We start from the raw sequence: 25,420 nt of genomic DNA on the forward strand, positions 1-25,420 counted from the left end.
ATCAGCAATGTCTAGATCGGCTTGGATGACCACAAATGGTTCTCCGTGACTACTTAGACGCTTTAAAATAGTAAACAATCTAGAACAACAGTAATATTATCATCAACAATAACAGAAAATCAACACAAGCAAAAGGACGACAGGAACGTGGTAGACGGTGAAAAGGTGGACATGAGTTTTTCATAGTTTTTTGGTGTATATGTTGACATAGGTTTACATAGACACCGTATAAGTGTACTGCGTCCCTGCGTATGACTCACTGTGCTCACCATGCTCTGGGCAATACTTTATTCTCCTTTTTTTGTCCATTGGAATGGTACAGTATAAACAAGTCGCTTTAAAAAAAATTATCATGAAGCGTTGTAAGTGTCGACCATGTTCATGTTGACCTTTTGCCTGGGTCAACCTTCTGTCAATGTATACAATTTTTAGGTGTTTAGTCATGGTCGACTAAGTCATTGTCCATCTAGACATCATCTATCTGTCAACTGGATACGGTCCATTAATACTACAAGGAGAGAAGCATTTATCTATAATCCACTAGACCCATACCACAATGTAGCCCTATGCTGCATTCAATGCACAATTTAGTTAGTTCGAAGTTACGCCCTGTACATACGGGGACATTTCTCCTAGCCTGCATGCTGAGCATTGAAGCCGTATTTTGGGAACCAGCCCCGGACCTGGAGCCTGGGGCTGGTTGTTAAAAATCGGGGAACCCCTATTTGTCGGGTTCCCTGATTTTTAATTACCGGCCCCGGCTCTTTCAGCCTGGTGCTGGTTACAGCTGTGGGGTGGGGACCCCACGCCGATTTTTTTTAAATTTATTTAAGTTTCTATTTTTTTTACACCTTGCAGCCTGCACGGATCTGACTGATCCGTGCAGACTGCCTCTACTAATTCGTATTAGCGGCCGTATATACGGCCAGCTAATACGAATGGTTACACCATCGGAGGGTTACAAAGCAGTCGTATATGACTGCTTTGTACATTCCTCTCCGAAACACGACTTTGCATACGACTGAAACAGTCGTATGCAGTCGTAGGGAAAATACTAATACGAAAAACTAGGTTTTTCATATTAGTAAATTTCCCCCTTAATTTCTAAACAATCTAGTCAGATTGCTTAGAAAACATCTTAAAATCACCCTGTGTGTTTGCCCCTTAAGAATACAGTGAGATTATAATGTATCTATGTCCCTTCAGAATGGAGGTGGTCCGGCCAGAGGAGGCTGCAGATGGGCCTCCTTCTCTCATATAGAGCCCATGCTTAAGTTGTTGGTATACACTAGAGTGCGGGTGTCCAAACCTGTCCGCAAGATTTACCAACTTTTCATGTTTTTCAGGCAACCTGTCCATCTATAAAATGTGTCAGTTAAGAATTTATGCAGCAGGTTTGAAAATGTGACAGTTAGTAATGACTACAGCTCTGCACCAGCTAAGTGATTTGGAAAACGTTGACCGTTGATAGATATGGAGGACCAGTTTAGCCAGCCCTATACTAGAGGATCCAGTCTATACAGTATGTTGTTCCAATACAGCATATCTATCTATCTATCTATCTATCTATCTATCTATCTATCTATCTATCTATCTATCTATCTATCTATCTACACAAACACACACTTGCTAATTGAAAAGTAATAAGACTACCTCTGTTTTTCTGTCCCAATGGCAGACGTGGTAACAATATGCTGGTGAAGCTCATTAATCTTTGTCTGAACATGCGGTTGGACTGTCGTAGTCTTCTTTGTTTGGTCACAGTGAGTAGAATCCTTGTATGTTTTGTCATGGCGGATTAGGTAAGTTGGAAAAGCGGAAATGTATTTATATTCTGTAGTACGAAGAAAAATGGGTACTTGTTTCCTAGCACGGCGCCCACGATTTTCAATCGTATGGCATCTTATGCATTGTATCGCCTCGCATGCTATGCGATTTTGGCCCCCCCTATACGATTTTTAATTGTATAAGCACCCTAATGGGTGCTTATAATATTAAATGCACCCCCACGCCACCCCCACTATGAACGCCAACCCAAAGCATGGCAAGGGGCAGCGGTACGCATACTCTGACCTTTTCATACCCCCACTATCCACGTGGGCGTGGAGTTGTTTTTAGATAGTGTGGCGAGCCCCGCGAGGGGACGCGTATTACTTTACATATATTCCGCATCCCCTCGTGGGGCTCGGTGGCATGCTACACTCGCCACACTATCTAAAATCAACTCCACGACGACGTGGATAGTGGGGGTATGAAAAGGTCGGAGGAAGCGTACCGCCGCCACGCTTTGGGTTGGCGTTGATACTGGGGGTGGCATGGGGGTGCTTTTAACATTGTAAGCATCCATTAAAGTGCATATACAATTAATAATCTTATAGGGGGGCCATTTAACATTAAAAACACCCATTAGGGTGCTTATACAATTTTAAATCATATACCATTGTATATGGCATACAATGGCATACAATGCAATGGTATACGATTTAAAATTGTATAACATCAGGTGCCATCGCGTAACATCGCATCGCATACCATTGTAAGGCTTGTGGTATACAATGCGATAGGCGCTGTGCCTGGAAACAAGTACCGAAAAATGTACATGATAATGACAAAGTAGTTTCGCAACTTGTGGGCTATTTCAAAACTGCATATTAAAAGTGGATGTTTGCTTCATATATGGTTCAATCACACTGCCACATAGGGGGAAATTTACCAATATGAAAAACCTAGTTTTTCGTATTGTTTTTTCCCCTACGGTTGCATACGACTGTTTTAGTCGTATGCAAACTCGTGTTCCGGAGGGTCAGTTACAAAGCAGTCATATACGACTGCTTTGTAACCCTCCGATGTTGTAGGAATTCGTATTAGCGGCCGTATATACGGCTGCTAATACGAATTATTTCTAGCAGTCTGCACGGATCAGTCAGATACGTGCAGGCTGCAAGGTGTTAAAAAAAATAGAAAAATAAATAAATTTTAAAAAAAAACGGCGTGGGGTCCCCCCACACAGCCGAAACCAGCACCAGGCTGAAGGAGCCTGGAGCCGGTAATTAAAAATCAGGGAACCCGACAAATAGGGGTTCCCCGATTTTTAACAACCAGCCCCAGGCTCCAGGTCCGGGGCTGGTTCCCAAAATACAGGGGACAAAATGACTAGGGGTCCCCCGTATTTCAAGAACCAGTCCCAGGCACAACCAGCCAGCAGGGTAATGCCACAGCCGGGGGGAGACTTTTTATACAAGTCCCCCCGGCCAAAGCATTAACCCTACCGACCGGTCAGCCTGGCCAGGGGCCCTGGGGGAGTGGGGACCCCCCCAATGAAGGGGTCCCCCCCCTCCAGGACTTACCTGACCAGGCTGAAGCCTGGTACTGTCCCCGATGCCCCTGGGCGGTGGGCATCGGGCTGATAAATGGTGTAAAAATAAGGATAAACTATAGTTTTTTACTGTGGCACTACAAGTGCCAGCAAGCCTCCCCAGCAAGCTGGGACTTGGAGAACCACAAGTCCCAGCCTGCTGGGCATTAAAGGGCCCGCTGGCACTTGTAGTTCCACAGTTAAAAAAATAGTGCACAAAACACACTGACACACTTTTAAAATAAAACTTTAATACATACATTACACACATACTAATACTTACCTATCTTCTTCCCGTAGGTATCCCTGGTTCTGATGTCCTCCGGTCCTGTGTCGGCGTTCCTCTTCATGTCGACGTCCTTCTTGAAGTCGACGTCCCTGTCGGCGATGGCGTCCGGTGTCCGGGTCCGACGAAATCCATGGAGGAAGCTGTGGAAGGAAACCATACTCACCTGTCCCAGCGCGACGTAGTCCAGGTAAGGGTCTTGGCAAAAAAACAAACCGAACACCCGAATCCAGCCGGACAGAGAGACGCACGGTGTTTACATTGTGCGGCTCCGCCTCCCGAATGCTGCTATTGGCCGCCTTGCGGCCTAGCGGCCAATCAGGAGCCGCTAGGCCGCAAGGCGGCCAATAGCGGCATTCGGGAGGCGGAGCCGCACGATGTAAACAAACACCGTGCTGCTCCCTCAGTCCGGTCTGGTTTCGGGGTGTCGGTTTGTTTTTTTGCCAAGACCCTTACCTGGACTACGTCGCGCTGGGACAGGTGAGTATGGTTTCCTTCCACAGCTTCCTCCATGGATTTCGTCGGACCCGGACACCGGACGCCATCGCCGACAGGGACGTCGACTTCAAGAAGGACGTCGACATGAAGAGGAACGCCGACACAGGACCGGAGGACATCAGGACCAGGGATACCTACGGAAAGAAGATAGGTAAGTATTAGTATGTGTGTAATGTATGCATTAAAGTTTTATTTTAAAAGTGTGTCAGTGTGTTTTGTGCACTATTTTTTTAACTGTGGAACTACAAGTGCCAGCGGGCCCTTTAATGCCCAGCAGGCTGGGACTTGTGGTTCTCCAAGTCCCAGCTTGCTGGCACTTGTAGTGCCACAGTAAAAAACAATAGTTTATCCTTATTTTTACACCATTTATCAGCCCGATGCCCACCGCCCAGGGGCATCGGGGACAGTACCAGGCTTCAGCCTGGTCAGGTAAGTCCTGGAGGGGGGGGACCCCTTCATTGGGGGAGTCCCCACTCCCCCAGGGCCCCTGGCCAGGCTGACTGGTCGGTAGGGCTGAATGCTTTGGCCAGGGGGACTTGTATAAAAAGTCTCCCCCCGGCTGTGGCATTACCCTGCTGGCTGGTTGTGCCTGGGACTGGTTCTTGAAATACGGGGGACCCCTAGTCATTTTGTCCCCCGTATTTTGGGAACCAGCCCCGGACCTGGAGCCTGGGGCTGGTTGTTAAAAATCGGGGATCCCCTATTTGTCGGGTTCCCTGATTTTTAATTACCGGCCCTGGCTCCTTCAGCCTGGTGCTGGTTTCGGCTGTGTGGGGGACCCCACACCGTTTTTTTTTTAATTTATTTAATTTTTCTATTTTTTTACACTGAAGCCTACACGGAGATGACTGATCCGTGCAGGCTAAAACGCAAATAGAACAGGAAAATGGTGTTCTATTTTCCTGTCGTATTTGCGTGGGTGTTTTACACCACTTAGCAGCCGTATTGTCAGTACGGCTGCTTAGTAAATCAGGAATCACTATTCTTTTTAATGGTGATTTCTGTCGTATCCTATCGAGTAGGACATTCGTATTTGTAAATACAAATACGAATGTTCCATCTTTAGGACTACGAATTGTTGTATTTTTGGGATTGTAAATCCCGAAAATACAAATTTGTAAAAAAAAGGTGTATTTCTCCCTACGAATACACCTTTTTTCTACGAATCCATTTTGGTAAATATCCCCCATAATGTCATGTAAAAAGCAGTTTCAAATATAGAGGAGATATCTACTAAAGCTTCTAAAACAGAAAAGTGGTAGAATTGCTCAACTTATCCAATCAGGTTCTGGGTATAATTTTTAAATTGTATTTTAGGAAATATAAATGGGCAATATCTAAGAGGGAAATTTACTAAGATGGGATTTCTATTTCCCATGGGATGTTGCTTTGGGCAACCAATCAGAATCGACTTCTTATTATTTAGAACCCTTTAGAAGATAATAGATAGTATGTGAAATAGTACTCCCATCTTAATAGATGGGAGTTCTAGATAGAATTTCCACCAAAGTGTCTCCACTTCCAGATTGAATCGCTAAAGCATTAAAGTTACTGGTCAGCTGTTTTGAGGGTGTTTTGAGGGTGTTTTGCAAACCATTGTCTATGATCATCTGTGTTACAATAGCACCAGTTTTATTTGTATCAATATTATTTATTAATGTTTTAATCCGCTCGTGTTGTTGTTTTTTTGGGGGGGGGGATATGACCAAAACAGCCATAAAACCACCACCTCTATCTGGCCTTTCAGGAGAGGAATCACAATACACTTAAAATGATTATGAATTGAATAAGGAAACGCGTCATGTAACATTGATAATTCTCTTATGGGGTAAATATTATGATATTAATATTTTATGTAGGAAAATTTATGTCATTTTAAGAGAATAATATTATATATATATATAATATAATATCAGGGGGCAACATTTTTTATTTTATGTGGCCACTTATATATAATAACTTTATCAATGATATCTGTCTCCTTATTTAATGAATTAAAGTTGCCCTCAGTATACTGTAAATGTATGTGAACCCTCTCCTCTATTCTGTTCCCGGAGATATTACATACAAATGTATGCCATGAATCTTTTTCGTTCTAAATGGGATGTCAAACTTTGCCAACACTGCCCTGACAGGTGGCTTATACTGTACAATCAAGTCCTGTGTTCTGTACCGTAGTACTGTACTTACAGCTACACTTTCCACAGCTTTCTGGCTTAGAAAGTATGGACATGACTTCTGCATTGATAGATTTTGTGGCATTCCCAAGAAGGAAATGCATGCGGATTCATCTTTTCAGCAGTTGGAGATGGAGCAAGGTCTAGTTTCACGTGTTAAGGATTTATGGAGACATCCAAAAAATGATTTCATTTCTAGCACATGCCTACTGACGACCACCTTTGATAGATGTATGAAGATGACCTCATGTTCTGCACAGCACTACCAATGTGATGAGGATCATTTATCAGTTCCCCTACGCTATACTTGTCATGTGCTTGTATTACATTCTGTCACTGGTAGTACACACCATGTCTGCTTTCTCTGTAACTCATCAGGTCTGTTATATTATTTAATACATTATAGTCTTCACCTTGACCAGATATTACTATTTTAGCAAGTGCTGGTCACACATTGTGATAATTTTTCTTATGCAGTATTTATAACTTAGACCTCCACCCACACTGTATTTCTGTATTTCTGTATATGTTCAAACCAGTAATTGTAGAACCTATAATCAAAATATGTCAGGAAATAGCAGAAGATTTATATTAAAATAAGTTATCCAAACTGCATTGGAGCAATGAAGAAAGAATACAATAGGGAGGTTATGCCTGAGAACTATGGTTTCCACTGTTGTCTACATAGCATTAAGAGCTTCATCTGTACCTTACGGAGGCTCAGGTGACTCTACAGTGTGGTGACGTTCTGTAGTCACACAATAAGAGCTACTGTTTCTTCTCAGTATACCAAACAGCTTGAGAATACCTGAAACATCTGACCTGGCGATGCCTTTAGTATTTGTTGGTGTTAAGGCCCTATTTCATGCGTCATTATACATCTAGGTATGTAAATGTTACATAAAAGTCTTAATTACTGACTATCTAGTGCCAAAAAGTAACGTGAAGTGCACTGTAGGGTGTTTCACTCTTCTGTACAACGTCAACCAGAATGAATTAATCATGTTGTTAAAGCTTCCTGCCATTCTACAACTACGTGAATGACAGAAGTGTTTTTTTTTTTTTTTAGGGAACACTCAACTGTCTTCATATACAATATAATATGTCCATCTGAACAATCTACACATTCGTCTATTGAACACTTTGGGCCTTATTCAGATTTGAGGTCAGTACAAATTTGTTTGGAAACTGGGCAAAACCATGTGCACTGCAGGTGGGGCAGATGTAACATGTATAGATAGAGTTAGATTTCAACACACCTCACCCAAATTTATCTCTCTCTATACATGTTACATCTGCCCCACCTGCAGTGCACATGGTTTTGCCCATTTTCCACACAAATTTGTACTGAGCTCAGATCTAAATAAGGCCCTTTGTGCCAATTGTGGGAACTTTCCCATGGCAGTTATCCTGCACCTAACTGATTGTACTGTTATTAATAATAAAGAAAAATTAGAAAAGTAATGTAATTTCCAGTTTTTTTAATTCTTTGTAAATAAAGAGTTGTTAGAGCTGAAACATGTCTTCCGCCTGTAAAAAGGATAAAATGTTTTTGCTTATTCTGGTTCACTCACAAAGGCAAATTCCTTCTGAAATGGACAAAACCATGTGCACTGCAGGTGGGGCAGATGTAGCATGTGTAGAGAGACTTAGATTTGGGTGGGGTTTTACTTCAAAGTGAGATCTATATTGCAGTGTAAAAATAAAGCAGTCAGTATTTACCCTGCACAGAAACAAAACAACTCACCCAAATCTAAATCTCTCTGCACATGTTACATCTGCCCCACCTGCAGTGCACATGGTTTTGTCCATTTGAGAAGGAATTTGCCTTTGCGAGTAAACCAGAATAAGGGCCAATGTGTATGAGATCCCAGATGCAGGCTGCGACACCCCAAAAACTTTTTTGGCATGCCTGAGTGAGTACTGCCATTTCCCACAAATCCACTCTGTGACCATTGCCAATAGTGCTCATAATGCGTGCACGGCGCAACCATGACATTAATCACTGAACTCTGTACGGATTCACGCAGCGGGCCCGGTGCCTCGCTACGCTCGGCACACTAATTTATTCTCCCTCCAGGGGTGTCGTGGACACCCCAGGAGGGAGAATGTGTCGGTATTTCGGCGGTCGGGATTCCGGCGTCGGGATTCTGAATGCCGGGATCCCGACCGCCGGGATTTTAACTGCATCCCCTCTGTACATATCAGCATTGCAAACAACTCAACATGACCATAATTGAGTATCCAATTCCTTTATAGATAGTCTACAGTATCACATACCTCCCAACTTTCGTCCGAAAAGGGGCGGGGCATATGCAAATGAGGGCGCGGCTTATGCTAATTAGCCGCGACCTCATTTTCATACGAGAATAGACTCCGTGCGCATGCGCACAGCGTCTATTCTACTAGATTGGGGGTCTCCCAACTGCCACCCCCCGCAGCGGGACAATGCCTGCCGCGGGTGGGACAGCGGGACAGGACCCGAAAATCGGGACTGTCCCTCTAAAATCGTGACAGTTGGGAGGTATGGTATCATATAAACATCTCACAATATGAGCTGTATCTGCTAAATAATTACGCTTTGTTCGGAGTTGCACCTTCACAACACTAAAATGTGGAACAATTGGCAACTTTGTTATGAGTCATGTAAAATAAGAAAGTCTATTTTTTCTCAGCAAAGGGTTATAATAGAAAGTGCATGTTAAGCAGTGTGCGTTTTTAGCTCTGTGTAAATAGGTTTCACTATAGATGCCTGAGTTTTAAATGCCATAAAAGGAAGCCATGTGGGTATATTGTGTTAATGGGTAATACAGCGTACTCAGGAATTTATGAGTTTGTCTGAAGATTATGGCGAGGGTTCAGATATGTGCAAGGGAAAATGCAGGATTGGCATGGGGGGGAGGGGGGGTGTTTCCGTATGGGATACAGTCAGCATCCCTGTGGTCAGGATGCTAGCGTTCAGTGTACCAATGGCAGCATCCCTACTGCATTCAAATAACCAGCGCCGGAACCACAAATAGATCGGGAGGCCATCAACGGAATTCTGTCAGTTAGTAGATTGTTAAGTATGTGGGGACCGCTAACTTGCGCCCAGGGAAGGGAGGGTTAGGGATAGGCACTAGTGGGGGACTTAGAGATAGGCTGAGGGGCAGGGGGGTTAGGTTTAGGCCACAGGGTTAGGCATTAAAGAGGAGGGATAGGGTCAGGTGAAATGGGGGCTTTACAGGGAGGGTTAGGAGGGCAGGGAGAAAGGGTTAGGGTGTGAAAAGAGCCCCTGTTGGGATTTACACTATTGGGATGCCCGAGTCGGTATTATGACCGCTGGTATCCTGAGCGAGGATGTAAGAAGGCACACTGTTTGATCTGACAACTGGTTTGTATCCATTTGAGACCTCAGAAAAGTATACAAATTATACCCCACCATTTGATTTTATTGGAGATACAGGGTACTAAGGTACCCGCTATAAAAAGGACCCATTGCGACTATCACTCTTTCTCCAACATACTGTTCATTCATTCACCTACAGTGGCATTGTTTACTTACAGTGACACCTACAGTTCACCCCTGATGAAGTCTTATAGATAAAACACGCAGGGTTTCGAATTTGCCAAGTGTCAACTCCAACTTCAATGAACAGATGTTGTACAATCTTATGTTCTTTTTAATAAAAAAAAAGTGTTACTTTATGTATTGAATGTGTACCAACTGTTGAAGTAATTATCCTTCATCCTATAAATCTGTGGTGAGGAGTCTAAGGTGGTGGAATTTTCTAGCGCACTCTATCACTACTATCGGTACTTGTGTATTATCACGGCACCCACTAAGCAAATAGCTTAGTGGGCTATTCTGCGTATCCATGTTAACTGACCAGGAGTGCTTATACAATGAATATCACATAGGATCGCATGGCACCAAATGAGATGCGATGCGATATTTCATTGTATAATCACCCATGGAGCACCCATGGCATGAGATGTGATGAGTGCTTAGTATAACATGTGATGCAATCACCTCTGCCATTGGTTTGCGTCACCCCCAGTATCCTCGTCAGCCCGAAGTGTGGCGAGTGGCGGTTGAATGCGTCCTCCGACCTTTTCATACCCCCACTATCCACATCAGCGTGGAGTTGAATTTATATAGTGTGGCGAGCGCAGCGAGCCACCGAGCCCAAAGCATGGCGAGCGCAGCGCGCCCCGTGAGGGGACGCGTATTACATGTTAAGTAATCCGCGTCCGCATAATGATTACAGTGATTACATTTCATTAATTCACAGCACCAAAGGACTTTGGTGTTTATTTGTGTAAACCTTGAATTGGATCTGGACTTCTTTTACCGACCCCAGAGAACTTTGGATGACGGATTCCAGACCATCATCCTTTGTATTTCAAGCGCTTTTGAGAACTGATACAATTCAGATTCTCCATTCCATCCGGTAATTAGCCATTTTCTTTTCTTGAAACAAAGAAATATGGATCTCCACAGTGCTATCTCCCGGATCTCCTCAATTTCCCTAATTACAAGTTTCCAAGCAAGGAGGGGAGGGATTCTCCAGCCGTGTAAAGAGAAAATAAGATAACACAATTTTCTGAGTTAACACAAACTGGAACACCGCTCAAAATTTCACACTTCGAATCCCAGATTAACTCACCTAGTCAAACTAGAAGACGTTCCCATAGCAGTATCTTTACAGGTTACCAAGTGTAAAACATATACAAGCAAACTCACCAAGGGACAAGTCCCTATTTTCATCAAAAGTTATATTTTTATTCTTTTTGTTCCATCCTCCATGTCAGGTTTGTGAAGCACCAGCTGGAGTGTAACGGAGGCTGGGTGCTTTAATGTAGGGCTGTTGCATGAACGACAGATTGGAGTGAAGCAATTGGATAAAATTAAACCTTTTTTAATAAAGATACTGCGGTACAAGATATGAATGATGGCATAAAGAATAACTGTAGATATTGATAAACTGAAAGAAGGCAACAATACTTATTGGAGAGCTTGAAGATGATTGGGAAATTATATGATTGGATGATTGCAGGATTGGATGATTGGATGATTGAAGAAAGATTGGATGAAGAATTGGATGGTTGAATGATTGGATGAAGGATTGGATGAAGGATTGGATGATTGGATAATAGAGAAGAAGATGAAGTCCAGTTGAAACTGTGCTGATTGAGATCGTAGCTGCAGGACCAGGGATGCGACCACGGATAATAACCGTCAGGAATAAAGGAAGAAGATGACACCCTTTGGGGGGTTAACCTTGTCCTATCCTAATAGGCGGCAGAGGGTTCCGTGATGATATGGTGGAGCAGTAGACGATCAGCAGGGAGATCAGCGAAGACTTTCACCAGGATGCGAAGGAGAGCTGTAGTGGATAATACAGGGATAGCCAGGAGTGATCAATGATGTTAGCGGGTAGACATCATTGTACTGACTGCCGGTTTGGCCCAGCTAGTCAGACTTTAAGGGTAGAGCTGAGCGGTGATTGGCTGCGCGTGTGACCTCACCCTTTGGAGCCGCGCAGCATAGGCTGTATCAACCAAGAAGATGGCCGCCGCCAGATGCAGCGACAGAAACCAGCCTGCAGAGAACACACGCGGAGGCGCTGCAGCCGGCGCTTCCTAGCCAGAGGCCCAACACGACACGGACACCATCATGGCGGCTCATGCCTCATGCCACTCAGAGCCTGCACAGCAGGAGACTGCACACTACAGCTGTCACCTGTCAGTGACAGAGTGTCGGAACGCAGACAGCCAGCAAGGGTATCAGCAGCGGAGGTGAGCGCCAAGACAGAGGGTAGCATGTCAGAGGTCTGTGGGACCGGGACAGCATAGGGAGCCAGGGTAGCTGAGATGGTGGTCGTGACACTCCAAAAACGACCATAGGTACTTATTCCAAAAAAGTAGATTTATTCCTTAAAACCAGGACCTCCACCCTTCTAGCACACTGAATACTCCTCTCCCACCCGGAATGAGAAAGGTAGAATCCAGACCGTCTCCAGATGACAACTTCCAGATGGATAGGGCTTAGGTCCAATGTAAAAGAGTCAGCAAGTATATATATATGCAAATGGTGACTGATTCTTATTCCATATGAGGCCCATCCATGCAATTGTAAATGTCCTTTCCTTAGTACCCCCTGCTGTAAGAACAGAGGGCCTTATTTTGGTTCATTCTTTGTGACAAAATCCTTCTTAGATGGGCAAAACCATGTGCACTGCAGGTGGGGCAGATGTAACATGTGCAGAGAGAATTAGATTTGGGTGGGGTTTTACTTCAAAGTGAGATCTATATTGCAGTGTAAAAATAAAGCAGTCAGTATTTTCCCTGCACAGAAACAAAATTACTCACCCAAATCTAATTCTCTCTGCACAAGTAACATCTGCCCCCCCTGCAGTGCACATGGTTTTGTCCATCTAAGAAGGATTTTGTCAGAAAGAATGAACCAAAATAAGGCCCAGAGTGTTGCTTTGGTCAGTGCAGGAAGAGGCTTTCCGAATATCAGCACAATGGGACCTACACAATTGATTCCAGGAAGATCCGGGAGATAGTGCTGTGGATCCATATTTCTCTGTTTCATGGTGTATTTATTTGGGTTTGGTATCCCATTTTTTTGGTTTTTCAAAGCAGCAATCTTTCTTTGAGTGCAAGTGGCTATTGTCAATTTCCTGCTAGCTGCATTTTCTTTTCTTGTACATGTTGTTGTACAAACATCACATGTTTGTCGTATATCAATAAAAGTTATTACAAAGATATGTATCTTTTCTACATTTATTTTGGGGTCTAATCTGGACCGAGATAAATGATCTATGGTTGTGAGGATTGCTGTTCCACTATCCAAATAAGCAGTCGATTTGGGAGAAGAGGAGACGCTATTGGGACAGGAGGAACGTATGGTTATATATATCTGTATATGCTAGCCAGTATTTGGAGAAGAAGACCATTCCTATATATATCTAGGGACGTATTTTAAATTCACAAGGGCGCCGGTGGAGGGAACATCCCATCTTTTGTCACTTTTTCCACTGTTTCTTGGGGGTCCAGGGGCACCCTTGTTGGATGTACCCACCATAGGCTGCCCAGGCGCAAAGAACTTACTCTCTACCTTTCTTTGTTTGAGATACAATGGTACTGCATGTATCTCTATTTAAAGCAATTATGTTTATGTTTCTTTTATCAATATTCCATACTGTTGCGTATAATGGTTTACATGACAAAAGAGAAACAGAGAGCTTTGCTCAAAGCTTACATTGTTGAATTTACATTTATTTTTCTGTAAAAGTTAATTGCAAAGCCCACAACGAGGAACTTCAAATATTGTGAAACTGTAACACGAAGAAAGCAGCATTGCATATTGGTGCCACAAATCAAGTAATCATCAGTCCCTGGTTTAATTAGGACAGCAGTAAATTGTGTGACTACACCTTCCTACGCACAAAGCAAAACATGATTCAGCTGATTCACATAGTGATGTAAAAATCACACAGGTCTGTTCCAGAACTAAGTTTCTTTCCAAGTCTTTACCACATTCTGGGATTACATTAACAACCAGTAATTGTTTTCTGATCATTTGTCTTCAGCCTAAAATTATTTGGAAAATGATTCTAAGCTTTTACTTTTTATCACATAGAAAATTGAGGGAATTGGAATATTCTGGCGAATATGTGGGCCACTCGAATAAATGGCCGATATATCAAGGAACCATCGGTCATTGTGTACCATCAATATATCTGTTAATGGTTACATGCAGCACAGCTGATGTCCGATATATATCTAATGCTCAGGCAACGTTCTGTGTGAATGAGCGATTTGCCGACCACTCATAAAGGCCGCTGCAGGAGCCCCTTGAATGACAGATCAGTGGGCTGGCGCATGCAAATGCACCAGCCCATTTGTGATTTCAGTCCCAAGGGATCGGGCAGCGGGTATGGAGGACACGCTGCCCAGTCCATCTGTAGATATAAATGCAGACCAATTGATATATCTACTAGTGTGTACCCAGGTTTAGATAATGAAATATTTGATGCTTCCAATTAATTAACCCCTTCCTGACACAGCATGTTTTTGCCTTCCTGACAGAGCCCTTTTTTTCAAATCTGACATGTATCACTTAAGTGGGGATAACTTTTTTTTGCTTTTACTTATCCCAGTGATTTTGAGATTGTTTTCTCGTGACACATTGTACTTCAAATTAGTGGTAAATTTGGGTCGATACAGTCTGTGTTTTTTTGTGAAAAATACCAAAATGTCGTAAAAAAATGGAAAATTTAGCAATTTGCAAAATGTTAAATTTTCTGCTTGTGAGACAAATAATCATACCACTCAAAATAGTTAATAACTAACATAGACCATATGTCTACTTTATGTTTCCATCATTATTTCAACTTCCTTTTAATTTTTTTGGACACTAGGAGGCTTACAATATGAATAGCAAATTCTCAAATTTTCAAGAAAATTTCAAACACTGATTTTTTTAGGGACCAGTTCAGTTCTGATGTGACTTTGAGGGACTTGTATGTGAGACACCCCCATAAATGATGCCATTTCAAAAACTGCACCCCTCACAGTATTCAAAACAGCATTTTGGAAGTTTGTTAACCCTTTAGGTGTTTCACAGGAATTAAAACAAAGTGTAGGTGAAATTTCAAAATTTCATTTTTTTTGCAGATTTGCAATTTTAATACATTTTTCTAAGGAACACAGTAGATTTTACTAGAGAAATGTGACTAAAAATTGATTCCCCCAATTCTTTTGTTTTCATAAATATCCTATATGTGGCCCTAGTGTGCACGTTGACCAAACCACAGGCTTCATAATAGAAGGAGCACCTACTTGATTTTGGAGCCTCCTTTTTATGAGATTATTTTTTAGGCACCATGTAGGTTTCTAGGCACCATAAGATGCTAAAATTTAGGAACCCCCCCACAAGTGACCCCATTTTGCAAACTACACCCCTCAGGGAATTCATCTAGGGGTATAGTGTACATTTCAAACCCCCAGGGGTTTCACCAATTGTGGTACAACTGGGCAGTGAAAATGAAAAATTAAATTTTTTACACAAAAATGCAGTTCTGGCTCCAAATTTTTCATTTTCACAAGGAATGAAGGAGACAAAGCACCCCAAAATCTGTGCCCCAATTTCTCCCGAGTACGGCAATGCCTCACATGTGACCAAAAAATACCATTTGGGTGCATGGCAGGACTCAGAAGGGAAGGAGTGATTTTTGGATTTTGCAGCTCAGATTCTGGTGGAATGTTGGTGGGTGCTATGTTGCATTAGCAAGACCCCCGAAGCACCAATACAGTGGAACCCCCCCACAAGTGACCCCATTTTGCAAACTACACCCCTCAGGGAATTCATCTAGGGGTATAGTGTACATTTCAAACCCCCAGGGGTTTCACCAATTGTGGTACAACTGGGCAGTGAAAATGAAAAATTAAATTTTTTACACAAAAATGCAGTTCTGGCTCAAAATTTTTCATTTTCACAAGGAATGAAGGAGACAAAGCACCCCAAAATCTGTGCCCCAATTTCTCCCGAGTATGGCAATGCCTCACATGTGACCAAAAAATACCATTTGGGTGCATGGCAGGACTCAGAAGGGAAGGAGTGATTTTTGGATTTTGCAGCTCAGATTCTGGTGGAATTTTGGTGGGTGCTATGTCGCATTAGCAAGACCCCCAAAGCACCAATACAGTGGAACCCCCCCACAAGTGACCCCATTTTGCAAACTACACCCCTCAGGGAATTCATCTAGGGGTATAGTGTACATTTCAAACCCCCAGGGGTTTCACCAATTTTGATACAACTGGGCAGTGAAAATGAAAAATTACATTTTTTTACACAAAAATGCAGTTCTGGCTCAAAATTTTTCATTTTCATAAGGTATGAAGGAGAAAAAGCACCCCAAAATCTGTGCCCCAATTTCTCCCGAGTATGGCAATGCCTCACATGTGACCAAAAAATACCAGTTGGGTGCATGGCAGGACTCAGAAGGGAAGGAGTGATTTTTGGATTTTGCAGCTCAGATTCTGGTGGAATGAATGGTGGGTGCTATGTCGCATTAGCAAGACCCCCGAAGCACCAATACAGTGGAAGCCCCCCACAAGTGACCCCATTTTGCAAACTACACCCCTCTGGGAATTCATCTAGGGGTATAATGTACATTTCAAACCCCCAGGGGTTTCACCAATTGTGGTACAACTGGGCAGTGAAAATGAAAAATTAAATTTTTTACACAAAAATGCAGTTCTGGCTCAAAATTTTTCATTTTCAGAAGGTATGAAGGAGAAAAAGCACCCCAAAATCTGTGCCCCAATTTCTCCCGAGTACGGCAATGCCTCACATGTGACCAAAAAATACCAGTTGGGTGCATGGCAGGACTCAGAAGGGAAGGAGTGATTTTTGGATTTTGCGGCTCAGATTCTGGTGGAATGAATGGTGGGTGCTATGTGGCATTAGCAAGACCCCCGAAGCACGGTGAAATTATGAACCTAATAATCCATAGATGTGTGGTATATTTTAAAACACTCCTTTATACATAGGCCGGGTTTGTCGGGGCAAGTGTCACACTGGAAAATAGTTTGCTTTCTTATTCCCTTTTTATAGCAAACTTTGCACCTTTTTTGTGTCCTGCCCTTTTTTCCAGTGGAGGGGATTTCATCAGGAAAATGCTGCCCTGGTACAATACGGGGGCCAGTACTAGAAGTACTGGGGCCCTCTGCCTGCTGGTTCCCAAATATTAGGCCCTTTATGACTTCCTCTTGAAAGTGCATAAATGTCCCCCTCTGGCTGGTAGAACGGAATAGCACGTAAGCGTTATACAGTGCCATCTGGATGATATACACGGCCAGCTTCTTGTACCAGATTTTTGTTTTCCGCAGGGGACTGTACGGCTTCAGTACCTGATCTGAAAGATCCACTCCGCCCATGTACCTATTGTAATCCAGGATACAATTAGGTTTTGAGGTGTGGGTACTGGTACCTCGTACAGGGACGGAGGTGGTACTGTCTCCGTGAATTGTTGTCAGTATAAGGACATCCCTCTTGTCCTTATATTTGACCAACAACATATTTTCAGTGCATATTCCCCTGCTTTCACCCCTTCTCATTACTTGGGCAATGTGCGTTTTTGGGAGGCCTCTTTGGTTCTTGCGCACAGTACCGCAAGCTGCTGTACCTCTTGAACCAAGGGCCTTAAACAGGGGGATGCTGGTGTAAAATTTATCCACATAGAGGTGATAACCTTTATCCAGGAAGGGGTGCACTAAATTCCAGACAATTTTTCCACTAACACCTACGAGGGAGGGGGGGCATTCTGGCGGTTCAATTCTTGAATCCTTCCCTTCATATACCCTAAACCTGTGGGTGTACCCTGAGGTGCTTTCACACAGCTTATACATTTTTATGCCATACCTTGCCCTCTTACTGGGAAGGTACTGGCGGAATTTAACCCTTCCTTTAAAATGTATAAGGGACTCATCTATGCAAATGAATTTATCTGGGATGTACATCTCTTCAAATTTGGCACTGAAGTGATCAATGACCGGCCTGACTTTGAATAGCCGGTCAAAGGTGGGATCATCTCTGGGTGGGCACTGTGCATTATCGTTGTAATGCAAAAATTTAAGGATTAACTCAAAACGAGTCCGAGTCATGGCCATACGGTAAAGTGGGGTGCTGTACAGAACATCTGTACTCCAATATTGCCTAATTTCTGGCTTTTTTACTATGCCCATATGAAACACCAGACCCCAAAACGTCATCATCTCTACTGCATCTACAGGGGTCCACCTAGCAAATGATGACGTGGGGTTTTGAGCAATAAACTGCTGGGCATATAAATTAGTTTGGTCCACCATTAAATTTATAAAATCATCAGAGAAAAATAATTTGAAAAAGTCAATTTCTCTGAGACCTGTGGAATCAAATTGGATTCCTGGGATGGCCAAAAACTCAGGAACCTGGGGCTCAAAATTGTCTGGTGGTGGGGTCCATACGAGATCAATTATTGGGGGGGGGGTCTCAGCTGCTCTACGGGGGCGTCTTTGAGGGGGTCCCTCATCACTAGAGGAGGAAGAGGAGCTTAAGATGAATCCTTCAAATTCCCCGCTTGCCTCACTGGCTGTGTCAAAGTCAGAGGCAAGCATGGCATATGCCTCCTCCGCTGAATACATTCTTCTGGATGACTGGGATGACATTTGGGATGACATTTGGGATGACATTTGGGATGCCATTTTTATTTTTGTGTTTCTGGTAGTGAAATGTTTCAACACGTGTATAGTGTGGGGGGGTACAAACTTTATTTCAATGTAGTATGTAGTGTGTAGTGTGTATGTAGTGCAGAAAAAAAAAAAAAAAAAAGGTCCTGCGCCAAAAATTGAGCACAGATGTTGGTCAGTAACGTCCATCACTGAACAGCGCTCAAAGGCAACAGGAATTTGATCAAAAAAATTTGATCAAAAAAATTAAAAAAAAGACCCCACAGCACCCTCAAAAAAAAAAAAGGTGATCAGTGATGCGACACTGATTACCAGTGAGGGGCAGCAGGTGCACAACCTTTGGTGCAACTGACAGTGCAACTGGCAGGTATATATAAAAAAAAAACCTCTGCACCCCCAAAAAGTTGCTGATCACCTCAGATATAGTGATTAGCACAAAAGGGGGGGGCAGCAGACACAAAATATAGCACTCTCTATCACTCTCTGTCACTATCTCTCTCTATCTCTCTCTATCTCTCTCTATCTCTCTCTATCTCTCACTCTATGACACTGCAGCAGCAGCAATGACAGTTATATATATATAAAAAAAAACCCTGCACCCCCAAAAAGTTGCTGGGGGTGCACAAAAGGGGGGCAGCCGACACAAAATATAGCACTCTCTATCACTCTCTGTCACTATCTCTCTCTATCTATCACTCTATGACACTGCAGCAGCAGCACTGACAGTTATATATATAAAAAATAACCCCTGCACCCCCAAAAAGTTGCTGGGGGTGCACAAAAGGGGGGCAGCAGACACAAAATATAGCACTTTCTATCACTATCTCTCTCTATCTCTCTATCTCTCACTATCTATCACTCTATGACACTGCAGCAGCAGCACTGACAGGTATATATATAAAAAAAAAACCTGCGCCCCCAAAAAGTTGCTGATCAGTTAATTTATACTGATCAGCACAAAATGGGGGGGGGGGCAGCAGTCAGTTGCACACGCAGTACAGCTGTATATATATAAAAAATATATAGCACAATCTGTCACTATCTCTCTATCTCTCTCTATCTCTCTATCTATAACTCTATCACACTGCAGCAGCACAAAATATAGCACTCTCTGTCACTAGCCATCTCTATCTCTCTCTATCTCTCTCTATCTATAACTCGAACACACTGCAGCAGCACAGCAGCACAACACAGCACAGCACAACACAGGAAGTCACAAGATCCAGGAACGCTACAAGCAGTGATCAGGTAAGTGTTTGCAAGGATCAGGTCAGTATATCGCGGCAGATAGGCACGGTGACCGCACTGCACGCAATTCCAGACCGGAATGGCGTCTGCAGTGCAGTCACCGTTAGTTTAAATCACCCTCCATGGCTGTGATTGGTTCGTCGGTCCGACGAACCAATCACGGCCTTTGGGGGCGGGTTGGGTGAGGTGGGTTGACACCAGTGTCACCCTTACACCCCGTGGTGATTGGTGCTGTACTTTACAGCACCAATCACCACCGATCCCTGTGTCACCGGCGAACGTTATTCGCCGGTGACACAGAAAACGCTGTAATTGGCTGTTCACACTGAACAGCCAATCACAGCGATCGCCGACGGGGGGGCGGCATCGCAGCCCCCCCTGGGCATGCAGGGACATGTCTGCTGTCAGGGACAGCAGACATGTTTAAACTGTCACCGCGTCTATAGACGCGGTGACAGTTTAAAGCCATGACGTACATTTACGCCATGTGTCAGGAAGTACATCCCGGCCATGACGTAAATGTACGTCAAATGTCGGGAAGGGGTTAAAGTGATTTTTCCTTTAGAAAAAAACTTCTGTGTGAGAATGGAGCCAGCTGCTTCTGAAGTGATTACCACTAAGATACAAATCTGAGCCAAATCATGGGTAGCCAGCATGGCAAGCACATTTTAACTGACAAATATGTGTGTCATGTGTGTAAGGTCAATAATAAGTGCAGCTGGAACAGTTGTGTATAAACTGATGATAATCAGCACCATTAATGAATAACTGGCCTTCCTTCAAGTGAGCAGAAATTGGTCAGTATTCTATGGCATTCAGGGGAAAATATGTGTCCATAAAAGTGTCATTCCCCAGCTTGACATTGAGCCTATTTGGCCGATGCAGAGTATCTGGGTAATTGTGCCAAAAATGCGGAAGCAATATGTGTTCACCACAAAGCATTGTGCAAAAGTGTAGTATCTTTATATTCCAAGAATTCCTTTAATGGTACTTTCTCTCCTCTTTATCTCTCACCCAGTGGCGTAACTAGAAAATTGGCACCCCCCCCCCCCCAAGAAAAGAAACTACCCTAATCCTACCTTACCCCTGCGCTTGCCAACACCGCTGCACCTGTAACCGGGACCTGCAGATCTACCTGTCTGCGGTCCCGGCACTCCTCCTGGCTCCTGCAAATGAAAAATCTCCCTCACAAAATGGCCGCCCCCTTACAGCAGACCATTTTTGAGGATTCTAGAGGAGGCCACCTCCTCTAACATCCTTAAACACGGTCTGCTATAAGGGAGGGCGGACATTTTGTGGGTGAGATCTTTCATTTGCAGGAGCCATGAGGAGTGCCGGGATTGCAATCAGGTAGATCTGCTTGTCCCAGCCACAGATGCTGCGACAAGTGGAGGGTAAGGCAGGTCAGCACAGCAATAGCCTCCACATGCCCCCGGTGCCCACACTTACTCAGCGCCTCCCCGCCACCATGAGGTCTGCAGGGCTATTGTTACGCCACTGCTCTCACCAAGGACTAGTACATATACCCCTTGGTTCCATCAAGTAGAGAAAGCAGGTCCGAAAAAGAGTTGTGAGTATGGAGTTATCCTATTTGCAACAGTACTTTATCATTGCTATCAGGTTCACCAGAGGCTATCCTATTAAACCCAATGCTGGCCTCCTTTTCCCCCCATTACCCGCACTAACACTTATGCTTCGTGTGCCTCAGGCATGCAAAGAATTATCCCAAAAGGAATAATCCTGATAATTATCCCTGATTCCGTATGTTTTTGTGCAATCGGGTCCATTTTCAGCGATAGAAATGGCCTCTGATTGGTCATTAAATGCAATATCAAGCTATTTCTATCAACCAAAAATGCATCAGGTTAATTGGATTACTCCAATTGCTGCTTATAAATAGATACTCATCTATTTCACTTCAGTTTGAGTTTTTAGCTCAGGAGAAAGCTGATATTGTCAATCAGGAAGTGAATGATAGCGCAAGCTGGAAATTTACCAAGCACAGGGACTTATAGGCGGTATTCACTATAATTATAGCAAATGTCTCTTGTACTACAGGAACTTCTATAGGAAGATTTAGATAGTATATACTTGCTGTAAACAGTATTTCCTTACTGTTTACATATCTCAAAGTCCTTGTACATAGTTTATTGCTATACTATAAACTATTGCTATTCCATGCAATTTATAGGCAGTTTATATACACTTTACCTGGATTCACACCATGAATCACACAAGTTATTCCAGTTCATACTGTACATTATTCTAGATAATAGTATTTTATCTAAAGGTCAAATTAGCTTGACATTCTGCAGCTGTATCTTCTGTTGAATTTATACTACTCCCAATATAGATATGGATACAAGGGTATACTAAGGAGTTGAAATGCCCGCTACCTGTAGGGAACCTATGGGATGCATCACTTATAGCAGATTGGCATTATGTTTTCTCCTGCATCTCAAAAACACTAGAAAGTAAAAGTCATTATTATTGGTTATTGGTAAAATAACAATATACATTTTTTAAGTACCTAAGGGCTTTAGATAACTTTATGTATTATGCATACTGTATATTAACTTTGGTTTGGCTTACTCAGCCCTATGCATTAATTCCACAGGCAGATGGTGGAGTTGGGTTACTGACAATGTTCCTGGTGTGTAGGCGCAGTGGAGCATCTCTGTCTCTAGTGCAGTGCAGAAAAGAGACTTCAATATGCAGAAGATTACTGTAATAAGGAACGGAGAGGGTGCATTGGGTCATTCCTTACCACCATTCCCTGTGCACTTGAGCTTGGGGCAATACAGGTGCTGTAATGGTTAGCATTACTGCCTCACCACTGGGGTCAGGTGTTTGAATCATACCATGGCCCTAAATCTATGGAGTTTGTATATGTTCCCATGGTGCACAATCCACATTTATACTGGTAGGTTAATGGCTCCTGACAAAAGTTATCCCTAGTGTGGAAGTGTGTCCATTTACAGTTTTGGACTGTGGAATGAAGGTCCTCTTTCTAAACAAACACACACACATATGTACAGTATATCTACATCTATATATAATCTATATCTACATAAGTATAATTGAACAATGTTTGGGTGTGTGTGTGTTCCACGATAACTCTCGAACACTTTAACTAATCGTCTTCAAACTTTGCACACTACCATATCATCTTAAGGGATGATCTAAGTTTGAAGATGGTTTAATCGGAGCTCTTAAGGATGCTGTCCTAAGGGTCCATGCTATTTCTGTTGTTTTCATGCATTGTGATAGGTCTTCGGAAAGTTTATGGCTTTCTGAATCCAACACAACAGCTTCTGTCCTGCTGTGGTTGGGAAGGGAAGGTGAATAGTTGGAGACTTGCTGTGCCTGCTGGGGTCTGGTATGGAGCTACAACAGTTGGGATCCCAACTGCCGGTGCTCCGACAGGGGGGTGAGTGCAAAGAAAACCCTTGCAGGCTTGCTGCGCTCACCACGCTGCGGGACCAATGGCTTGCTGCGCTTGCCACAGGTTCTATTTACCCTCTATGTGTGTCGTGGAGTACCACAAGGGAGAATAGCCCCTGTGCGTCAGGATCTCCCCTGTCGGAGCACCGGCAGTCGGGATCCCGATCTCGGGATCCCGACTGTCAAGATCCCCACTGTCAGAGCTTCATCTGGCACCCACCTGCTGCAGCAGCTTCCGCCCTACTGTGGCTGGGTAGGATAGGTTTATAGTTGGAATCCTGCACTGGCTGCTGCAGCAGCTTTTGCCCTGCTGTGGTTGGGAAGGGTAGGAGGAACAAGAATTGCATAAGCATAAACTTTTGCCTGTCCGTCGGACCGGCCTTAAGACTAGTGTGTGTGTGTATATATATGTATGTATGTATATATATATATATATATATATATATATATATATATATGGGAAAAAAAGAGTGGTACAAGCGCCGAGTGAATTCTCCCGATCAAGGAAAGTTCTGTCCTCTTGATCACAATGTGTAAGTTCTCCCCCTTTATACACCAATCCTCTCTTTCCTCTCAGAGTGGCAGCTCCTCTCCTATTGGTTCCTGTTCCAGGGAACCTTTATGCAGAAATCTAGGAAAAAAGGTGAGAAGGGCGCCTTCTGGTGTAGTAGGTTTAGGTTTAGTGTAGATCCCTTCACCTTTAGTGAGTGATCACCCCAATAGTGTACAAGTGTACCGTTGTTAGTGGATTCCAACCACTTTTAATGAGCGTGTTTACAGGTATATATCATCCAGGACTTGGGTATCTCTTATCCCCACGGACTTTTCTCTCAGATCATCATAGTAGAACAAAGAAATGGAAATAGAATAGTGTTATATTACTAACACAATTTATTCTCGCAACAAAGACTTTTAAAATGCTCGTACAATGTATAAAAACATAAAAGCTTATCTGATGCAATGGTGAGGTCAGTCAATCGTCATCGCAATATAGGGATACTCTGATATTGCGATGACGATTGACTGACCTCACCATAAATTGTGTTAGCAATATTACACTATTCTATTTCCATTTCTTTGTTCTACTATGATGATCTGAGAGAAAAGTCCCAGCGCAGACCGGGAGCAGGTGAAGTGATGGTGGGAGGGACACCCTATAAAGGTAAGCACTACACATACACACTTTGTCTCACCTACACCTTGAAAACGGGGACTTGATCCTCGAAACGTCGGATCTCTTTGCATTTATGGAATAAATGCCTTTTTGACCTTTTACAAGACCCTGGAGTGCCGCAGTTTGTCTTCATTTAACTACTATATATATATATATATATATATATATACCTCCAATCCTGATCACAGGAATAAACGGCACTCTGAAGACTGGTTAAATGATCAACATGTATTTTCAAAACATGGCAGGAGAACGTTTCGGGGTATGAGCCCCGTCCTCAGCTCCGACCTACAGCAAACAAACAGGGTACAATACATACATTTATACTCACAAGTCGCTTTGCCTGGCCCAGGAGCCGCCGCACACGCCGTCTCACCCGCCGGAAGTCGTCGTCACAGGCATCCGGCGTGACCAGCAAGCTGCGTATATTTGTCCATGATATTTATCCATGTTCTTGTCATTATTTTATCTGTGATATCTCTTATCGCTGTACTTATGGCATTTTGCCTCACACTTGATATATATGTTTTTGTATGTAATCCCTTCTTTTTTTTGTATTTTTTCTACAGGGACGTGCGGATGATAGAGTGCCCAGATTCAACGCTGTGAGCCAGATGGAAATGGGATTAGAGGTGAGATCGAGATGAGCGTCACACTCTCTCTTGTGACAGCCTCTTAAACCCCGCACCACACTCGCAAGTATGATCTGGTGCCGTTCCTCCGTGTCCCGGTAGTATTTCGTTGCAGGCTGGCCTGGGGCTAGCAGTCACACACATTCGTGCTCCTTGCCGTGTTATGCGTATCACGGAGCTTCCTGGTGGTGACACGCAGGCTAGCGGTTGCTTAGCAACGCAGCTTGCTGGTCACGCCGGATGCCTGTGACGACGACTTCCGGCGGGTGAGACGGCGTGTGCGGCGGCTCCTGGGCCAGGCAAAGCGACTTGTGAGTATAAATGTATGTATTGTACCCTGTTTGTTTGCTGTAGGTCGGAGCTGAGGACGAGGATCATACC

At 43.5% G+C, this 25,420-nt stretch overlaps 1 long non-coding RNA gene across 2 annotated transcripts in view; it reads left to right on the plus strand.

The window, feature by feature from the left end:
* The window catches only part of LOC146064253 (uncharacterized), a 51,792-nt gene that overhangs the window by 820 nt on the left and 25,552 nt on the right, over positions 1 to 25,420 (plus strand). The window contains exon 2 of one of the 2 annotated variants that reach the window (XR_014471776.1): positions 1,679 to 1,763. This is a non-coding gene — a long non-coding RNA (uncharacterized LOC146064253). Of the gene's footprint in view, positions 1 to 1,126; positions 1,764 to 25,420 lie in introns of those variants that run through there. The other variant, XR_014471775.1, reaches the window with a different exon arrangement.

The sequence above is a fragment of the Crinia signifera genome, chromosome 3 (genome assembly GCF_055691185.1).
Source record: "Crinia signifera chromosome 3, ASM5569118v1, whole genome shotgun sequence".
NCBI lineage: Eukaryota > Metazoa > Chordata > Amphibia > Anura > Myobatrachidae > Crinia > Crinia signifera.